Genomic DNA, 8,518 nt, shown 5'->3' with positions numbered 1-8,518 from the left:
CCCCCCCCCCCCCCCCCCCCCCCCCCCCCACACCCATGACCCTGCTTGTCCAAGTGACACCCTGAAACGCTTCTTTACCCCCAGAAAGGGACGAATCCATCTCTGAAGGCAAGGCAAGAAAAATCCCAATGGGTCGGAAGGTTTTTACAGGCAGTTTTATTTGAGTCTCTGTTTACCTGCATGAGTATTTGTGTGGGAGAAAGCAGGGTAAGACGCTGCTGAGGGCTAGCCGGTTAGCTCGGTTGATTAGAGCATAGTGCTGATAACACCAAGGTCCAGGGTTCCATCCCTGCACTGGCCAGCTGCCAAAAACAAAACAAAAAAAGCCAAAACCACCGTTGAACTTGGAACTAAACTTGGTGCCATTTAAAATAACAATAAAAACACAACACCAACCACAAAGATATACCTCTCTTCTCTTTTCTAGTGTGAGGGAAAGGCTTGAGTATTTTTACTTAAGCTCTTTTGGGTTCATTTTAGAAACACCATAAGGGAGATACTGCAAGTTTCTGGGGGCAGTCATTAGCTTAGAACTGTTTACAGCAGGAGGGTTTGGGTGGGGTGAGTGGTGAAGCGTTTTTAAGTGGTATGTGCTGTTCTCTTTGTAAATCCTAAGACAGTTCTGGCCTAGTTCCCCTTTTACCTTTTGGTAAGGTGACATCAGCTGACATGTTTCTGAAGTTAATGTGTTGCCTCAGCCCTTAGGAAAGGGCACCTGAAGGATTCAAAGTCCCAGCTTTGCCCCCTCTCCCCTCAGCCACCTTCTCTTTCCTCATCCTCCTGGGTGGAAATAAACTTGCTTTGGAGAACTGTTCTATTATAATTTTGCTTCAGATAGATATGAGCTGAAGCATTAAGCCTCATACTGTCCTGAATTCACTGAGCAATGAAAATACCAGACCTGTTGTCCTTGGTTCAGTCTGTTCCTCCCTCCTTGCCTTTCACCAATACCTGCTGAACAGTTCCTGTGTGCACTGTGCTGGGCTCTGGGATACAAAGATGAGTCACTAATGGTTTGTGCCCTTCGATCTAGTGAGGGAGAGAAGTAATTAATCCTAAAACAATGTGACAGAAGTGTTGTCACTTCTGCTATAACAGAAGTGGGGTCAAACTGTTCCTGGAATAAAGAGAAGGAGCCACAAACAGTACTAATGTCAAGAAAGGATTCTCAGAGAAGGTGAACGTGGATTCCTGAAGTATGAGTTTTTCAGGCCAAGGAGGGAAAGACCAAGCAGACAGAGAAAGCACATCACACAAAAGCAAGGAGGGAAGGAAGAGTAAGGTCTGGACATCTGGACTTGGACCAGGGACAGTAGGTTGGACTGGGACATCCTGGCTGGAAAGAGAGGTTATACGGGGTTCATGAAAGGGAGCCTGGACCTACTCTCTAGGCAGTGGGGAGCCACTGACGGTTTTAAGCTGGAATGTGAGGTTATCTATTTTGAAAGCTAACTTTTGGGGGTATTGTGTCTGATTGGAGAAAGGAGAAATAGGAAGGAGGACAGAAAAGAAGGCTGTTGCAATACTCTATCATAGAGAGGAACTAACACAATAAGGATGAAAAGACATTTAGGAGGTAGAATTCACATAACTGGTGATCAACTGGATGAGTGAAAGAGGAGTTGTGTATATAAATCCCTAGGTTTCTATTTTGAGGGCCTGAGTGGGTAGTTAGGCTATTCACCAAAATGAATAGAGAAGGGGGATGAGAAGACTTTGCAGAGGAATCTAATGAGTTCAGTTACAGGTCTATATTGTATTTTCTGCTTTACTACTGATATGTTGTGTGGACCCTAAGCAATCCACTTCATCTTTCTGGGCTTTAGTTTCATCATTGAAACAGTCAATAAAGATATCTACCTCATAGGTTTATCATTAGAGCTGTGCGTGTGTGTGTAGGTGTACACGTGTGTACGTGTGTGTGTGTGTGTGTGTGTGTGTGTGTGTGTTAGGTATTATTTTCACCAGATCCAAGTGAGTGTCCTATATAAAGCTAAAACCTAGGAAAAACATACTCCCACCCCCACCATGCTCATCAATACTTAGAACCTGGGTGGCCCTGAGAAATAAATCTCAGGGAAATTGAAAACAACACCTTACTGCTTTCCAGATACTGAAGCCAAGTTAATGCTTAGGAGTAGGTCAAATCGGATTGCTAATCACAGTCCCTCTGCTTCCAGAGTGGTACTCTCTGGAGGATTCATGCAGAAATGTGGTCTTGGTATCAGACCACTATAGAGGAAGTCCCCCTAGAAGATGTCAGAAAGCTTTTGTGCTTTCTTATATCGTGTGTCTTTCAGGGCATGCTTGAAGCCATCTGCTCTCTTTTGAACCTCCTTAAGCCCTGTGTGGATCAGTGTAGTATAGCAAAGAGTGTTGGAAATCCAACCTTGGCCATTTACGTAGGGTATGACTACAGCAAGTTGTTTATCTTTTCTGTGTCGGTATTATCATTTGTAAAGTAGAATTATGAAAGGATCAAATATGATAAGAAGAGTGACATGTGGGGAGATGCTAAAAATGTGAGTAAAAGGTATTATTTTTCACTCATCATCTTGGCAAAAATCAAAAAGTTTAATCTCATCGACTTGGCAAGAGTGAGAAGAAACTATGGAGAAGAGTTTGGCAATATGACCTAAAACTACCAGTGCTCATACCTTTTGACTAAGTAATTTTACTTCTAGAAATTTTTCTAATAGGTTAAAATCTTGAACATGTGTTTGTAATAGCAAGAGGCTGAAAACAAGCTAAATGCCCATCAATAGGGACTAGCCAAATAAATAGTTGCAGTAAAACACTATGAAGTAAAAATAAATCAGGAAGATCTGTGCATTTATATGGAATGATCTTCAAGATACAACAGGGGGGAAAGCATGGTGCAACAGAGTTTGTCTAGTATGCTACCATTTGTGTAAAAACTGTGTAGATTATATACATTATATATATTTATTTGTATTGTTCAGGTATAAAATATCTCTGAAAAGATGTATAAGAAACTGATAAAACTGGTTGCCCATATAAAGGGGAAGTAGGTGCCCGGGGACAAGTGTGGGAGAAAGACTACTGCATACCTCTTTGCACCCTTTGAATCTTGAAATGCAAATTTAAATTTATTGCCTATTTTTAAAATAAAGGAACAAAAAATAAATGGTCAGTGCAAGTGTAATTGACCTGGGTGTGCCTTTGTATGTTCATACATGTCCTTATTTGTATGTGCTCTATCCAGCAAATTTAATCCAGGGGCACCTCTTGTTTTGTCCCCCTCGGGCCCTGATGCTGATCAACCTTAACAAGAAGTGAGGGGATCCTTTACCCTTGCTTCTTGGAGGAGGGCTGAGGACCCAGGTCCATCTCATCCTTTCTTGTAAGAGTTGCTCAAGGTGGGGCTACCCAAGTCTTGGACACAGGTTTAGCAAACTAATCCCAGAAGGCAGCAGTCAGGAAGGCCTTTCAGTCAGCCCCACTGATTGTGTGGTCTACCAGAAATGAGAGTGCCTCCTTGAACCCTGCTCTGCTTGCTCAGGATTGAGCCTGCCACAGTGCAGAGGAGTGGATGCCTTACTTTTCTTTCTTTGCAGACTGTGGAGAGGCAATGGACTGTGGAGAGTCAGGAGACCTGAGTTGTTCCCTCATTTTTTTTTTTCTTTTTGTCTTTTTTTTCATGACCGGCAACAGATCGCAACCCTCAGTGTCGCGCCCGTACCGGACTGGGACCGGCAACGGGATCGCAACCCTCGGTGTTGCACCCGCACCTCGCTCAGCCAGTGAGCGGCCGGTCTGTATGTGGGATCTGAACCCTCGGCGGGAGCCACCGCGCTCCCAAGCGGAGCACTGTAGCAGTGCGCCACCGGGCCGGCCCAGTTCCCTCATTTTTTTTGCAGGATGTCCTTGCCTTTTAACCTCTGAGTAAAGTGGTTTCCTCTCTAAAATTAGGGGCTTGCTGTAACTTATCTCTAAAATGCCTTCTAGCTTTCACATCTTAGGCTGTGAAAGGTCAGCCTTAGCCAGAGGAAGAACTATAGCTTAGGCCAAGGGACATTTCATCCCATCTGGATCCCTGGGGCTTAAATGCACATTCCAGACAATTTGGGAGAGATGGAAGGAAAAGAGAGTTGAATCCTCCCTCTTGAGACCCCCATTCCCATTCCTTCCCTCCTCCCTTTGCCTCAGAACCACTCTAAGTTTTCTCTGGAGACTGGAAGAGACAAATCTTTTTCACCTCTCACCCCACTGGCATCATCAAAGTCAAACTAGGAAAAAGGCAGGGAGCAGCAGTGAGCCCAGTCTCTGCAAAGCACTAATTGGTCAGTGAAACTTGGGAAACTCCCACTGACCACTTCTTAAGGACATTTCCTGGAACTTCAGTGCAACTGGACTTAAGTTTGACCTTGACATTGACCTCTCCATCCTGCCACCCAACAGACTTCTGGACCCTTTACAGTTATACTCATGTGCCAGCTAGCCATGGTTTCTCATCATTCATGGTCCCTCTGACAGAAACATCTCCTTTCTCTCCCACACTGCAGAAATTTTTCAAAGCATGATTCTGAAGAACCTTGCTTTAGGATCACCCAAGAGGCTTACTAAAAATAAAAATTCTTGAGACAGACCTATTGGATTAAAATCTCTTGGGGTGGGCCAAGGAACCTGGACTTTTCTTTTTTATTTTATTTCTTATTTTTAAATTTTTTTTTCTAAAAGATGACTGGTAAGGGGATCTTAACCCTTGGCTTGGTGTTGTCAGCACCACGCTCAGCCAGTGAGCTAACCAGCCATCCCTATATAGGATCCGAACCCATGGCCTTGGTGTTATCAGCACCACACTCTCCCGAGTGAGCCACGGGCCGGCTCAGAACCTGGACTTTTAAACAAGCTTCTATGGTGATTCCTAACCTCATGAAGTGGTTTTACATGCCAATAATCTAAGGATTCCTTTAGGCAATATTGGTCATGGTTACTTTCTGTCCAACAAACATTTATTGAATGCCTACCATGTACCAAGCACTGTCTTGACCTGTGAGACTTGCATCCCTAAAGCTCCCAAGGAAAGGCACAGCACTATAAACTGCTTTCCTTAGAGAGGGCCATATTATCAGACTTCCAACAGGTTTAGAATTCCTGTCCTTGGGACCCCTTTCACCCCCACCTCCATCCTGGGATGACTGAAGGATGCTACTGAGAACTGCATCATAATCTGCATTTTCCCTTAATCTGGTTTAAGAGAAAAGACTCCTCCCCCCCTGCCCCCAACAAGCAGGAGACTTTCTATGCTTCAGGGTTATGGAGCCAAGAGTATGAATGTACTCAAGTGTCTCCAAGGGGCGACACGGTCAGATTTGTGAAGGGGGTTGCCAGGGGCTGCTTAGGAACAACTTTAAACACACAGAAGAGCAGACCCTCCATTACTTCTGTCTGCAGAAAAGAAGCTTGTTATTAGAATGGGAGGGAAAGGTAGTTTCAGGGCTAGGGTGTGGGTCAGGGGTGGCTACTGTGGTGAGCAGGATGGGAGAGATTTCAAAGCATTCCTACATCAAACACAACCTGGCAAATCAGGCCCCTCTGCTGTTACCTCCCATGGAGAACTCACAGCACCAGAACCCAGCAGGGCAAGTGACCCTTGGGAATTCATGGCTTGAACAAGTAATAAAAATTAGTAAGACATTTCTTCCATACCCTGTGAACATCTAAGAAACAAACTAAAATTATTCAAAATATCCTATATTCACATCTTTCTACACACATTTTCCCCAAAATATCTTCTAATCTCTCCCTAGAGAATTACAGATTAAGAATCTTCTGGAGTAGATTTATAGTATAGCTAAGACCTGTCACAAATTAATCTTTTGTTTCTTTGGTTTGAGAATGGTTTTTTCCCCAACCTAAACTTCCCCTAAGAAAATGTCCTTACACAGTAGGTGGTTGGCAAATGTCTGTGACTCTGAGATAACCAGAGTCTTGACTTTCAACATGAGTAAATCAAAAATTAGCCCAGGAGTGAAGATGGCAACTCTGAGTCCCAAAGTGTGGGATATGCTAAGGACTTGGAGATTAAAAGAAGTGGACAGAGCACGAATAGAATGTAGCTCTCCATATGCAATTATCAGGGAACTGTTATTGGGTCTGAACAAATATTGGACCCCCCAACCCCTCAAACAGTTGTAAAAACAAAACAAAAATATTTTTTAAAAAACTCATTCTCTTCTAGTACATTTCCTTCTCTCAGCAAAGGTTAAATCTCCAAAATTTTGCTTCAGGGAAAGAGTGTGGATAGCTCATGGGTGCATCAAAGTCAAGGTTTAATTGTGTTAGGAAGGACCCAACCTTTGCCCCAAATGGTTGGCAGCAACAACCTAGCCTTTGTTGCCATGAAAATTGCTAAAGCACCTAGGTTGCCTGTTTTTCTCTAAGGCCCTTAGAGAAAGGGCCTTAATTTGATAGGTTTTGGTCAGACTTACTAGACATCAACCTGGGTTTTCTGTCTTAAATCCTGGTTTGCAGCTAGCTGGATGTCTTTCTCAAAATGGTTTACAAGGCCAACCTTCCTTTCTGACCCCTGGAGCCTCTGGCCCTAGGAGTTGTGATAGGACAAGTACCATTTGAGAGAGGATTGTGAGAGCTGGGACAACTTGCAGGTAAAAACTGGTTATTAAAGTCTAGTCAGGGGTGGAGAGGGGAGTATTGTGAACTCAGCAGCTTCTTATTTGCTGATACTGTTGCACTGAAGTCACAGAAGGAGGGCAGTAGACAAATGTGTCACATTTTAAGGCTGAACTAGCTCTGAAGAGCTCTAACATTTCCTAACCAGGGTGAACCTTTATTTTCTCTTCTTAAAAACTATCTAGGACCTTTGTCATATGATTGGCTACAGGACAAAACTGAAGTAGCAAAATCAAGGGTGAAGGGCCTTTCAGCACCATATTCCATTTCCCAATCAAATCCAAGAATTCCAGCACTACAAGAATCCCAGACCCCCTTAGCTGGGTGCTCATTCCTAGGGGTACACATTCTACTGCCCCTCACCCCCACTCCATCTTGGCTCAACTTCAGCCTCACCAGCAGTCTACAGTTTTGGTGTGGCTTTGTTTATTCACAAGTCCACAACCCTGTAAGGAACTGGCTCCCGGACTGTGATGGATCCAGACTTCCTCAGAGTGGAATTTTAGGCAAGGACTCAATCGCTCTTTCATGACAAGTGGATCAGTAAAACAATAATAAAACCTCGGTCACAATAACTCAGAGGCTGTAATAGATCAAGTTTTCAAGGGCACTTGAATAAACTAAGAGTAGACTCTCTAGAGTCTACATTCACACAGGTTTTTAGGAAACCATCCTCCTTCATTACTACTGTGTGTAAATAACCTAATTATTTACTTATTTCATCTGTTACTTTCCTACAGCCCCAAAGAGGGAAACATTAAAAGAAATACTTAAGGAAGTTGGAAAATTTGTCAATGTAAAGCTTGTCTTTGTAACTCATACTCTTCATTTCCTGTGCCAATTGCATGCATTTTTATTTCCCGTCTTTCTACACTCAGTAAACAAAACCATATTATCAAGGGAAAGATGTGAGCCCATTAACATTGTGAGCCCTCAGATTTCACTCACAAGAGAGAAGCAGCACTTATCTGATGGAAAAGAAGCTTTAATTGCTTCGAGGTACAAGCCCGTCCAAGCCTCTGAGATCTGACCTGTCCCTGGGAAGCCTTTGCGCCCTCGAGCCAAGGGCCAAGCGCTTCGTCAAAAACGTGCGCAGCGCGGGTGCATGTGCCAGCCTCCCAAATAGGAGCACAACCAACGTTCCACCACAAGAGTGGATTCTTTACTCTGACACCCTAGCCAGAGGGGGAAATCTGCTCAACTTCCTCACAAGGCAGAAACTTTAATTTCTGTGCAAATTAAAACACGGCACAAACACTTGCCCTCATCATACCGCAACAAATTGGAAAGGGTGGAAGAAACTAAAGGGAATGCTGCGAAGTAACATGAAAAGAAAACCTAGTGAAAAAGTGAAAATTCGTCCCGTCTTAGGTACACAGGCCTTACAGTGTAAAATGTAGTGCCGTTAAGTGCTAGGGAAGGGGAAAGAGAGAAAACCAGACGTCTCCGGGTTTAGAAGAGGGATAACACCAGTGTCAAGAAAACCGAAAGCAGGTCTCAGAAAAAGGGAAGAGTAACTTTGCCTTCCCTGGAAAAGGGCTGGGAACAGTCCCCACAGGCCGAATTCCATGCTCCCATTTAACCCCTTCCACCCTGCGGCGCCTACAATCCGCACCCGAAGGACTAGCCACCCGCGATCCAGACACCCTCACCCGAGTGGCCAGTCCTGCCTTTCTCCCTCACCCACCTTGCCCAGTACCTGCCCGGGGTGCAGGCGTCCTGCTCTGGCCGCGCCCTTTCCCAGGCAGCCCCAGGGCCGTGCCGCCTGTTCCCGGGGTCCGGGGAAGCTGGGCGGCGGCCCCTGGCTGGTCTGACTAAGTTGGCGGCGGGGCAGGCGCGAGGAGCCGCGCGCCAGGCGGGA

Source organism: Galeopterus variegatus, unplaced genomic scaffold (genome assembly GCF_000696425.1).
Source record: "Galeopterus variegatus unplaced genomic scaffold, G_variegatus-3.0.2 Scaffold53, whole genome shotgun sequence".
In the NCBI taxonomy this organism is placed as follows: Eukaryota; Metazoa; Chordata; class Mammalia; order Dermoptera; family Cynocephalidae; genus Galeopterus; species Galeopterus variegatus.
The sequence above is the reverse complement of the archived record's forward strand: the minus strand, read 5'-3'. Positions refer to the sequence as shown.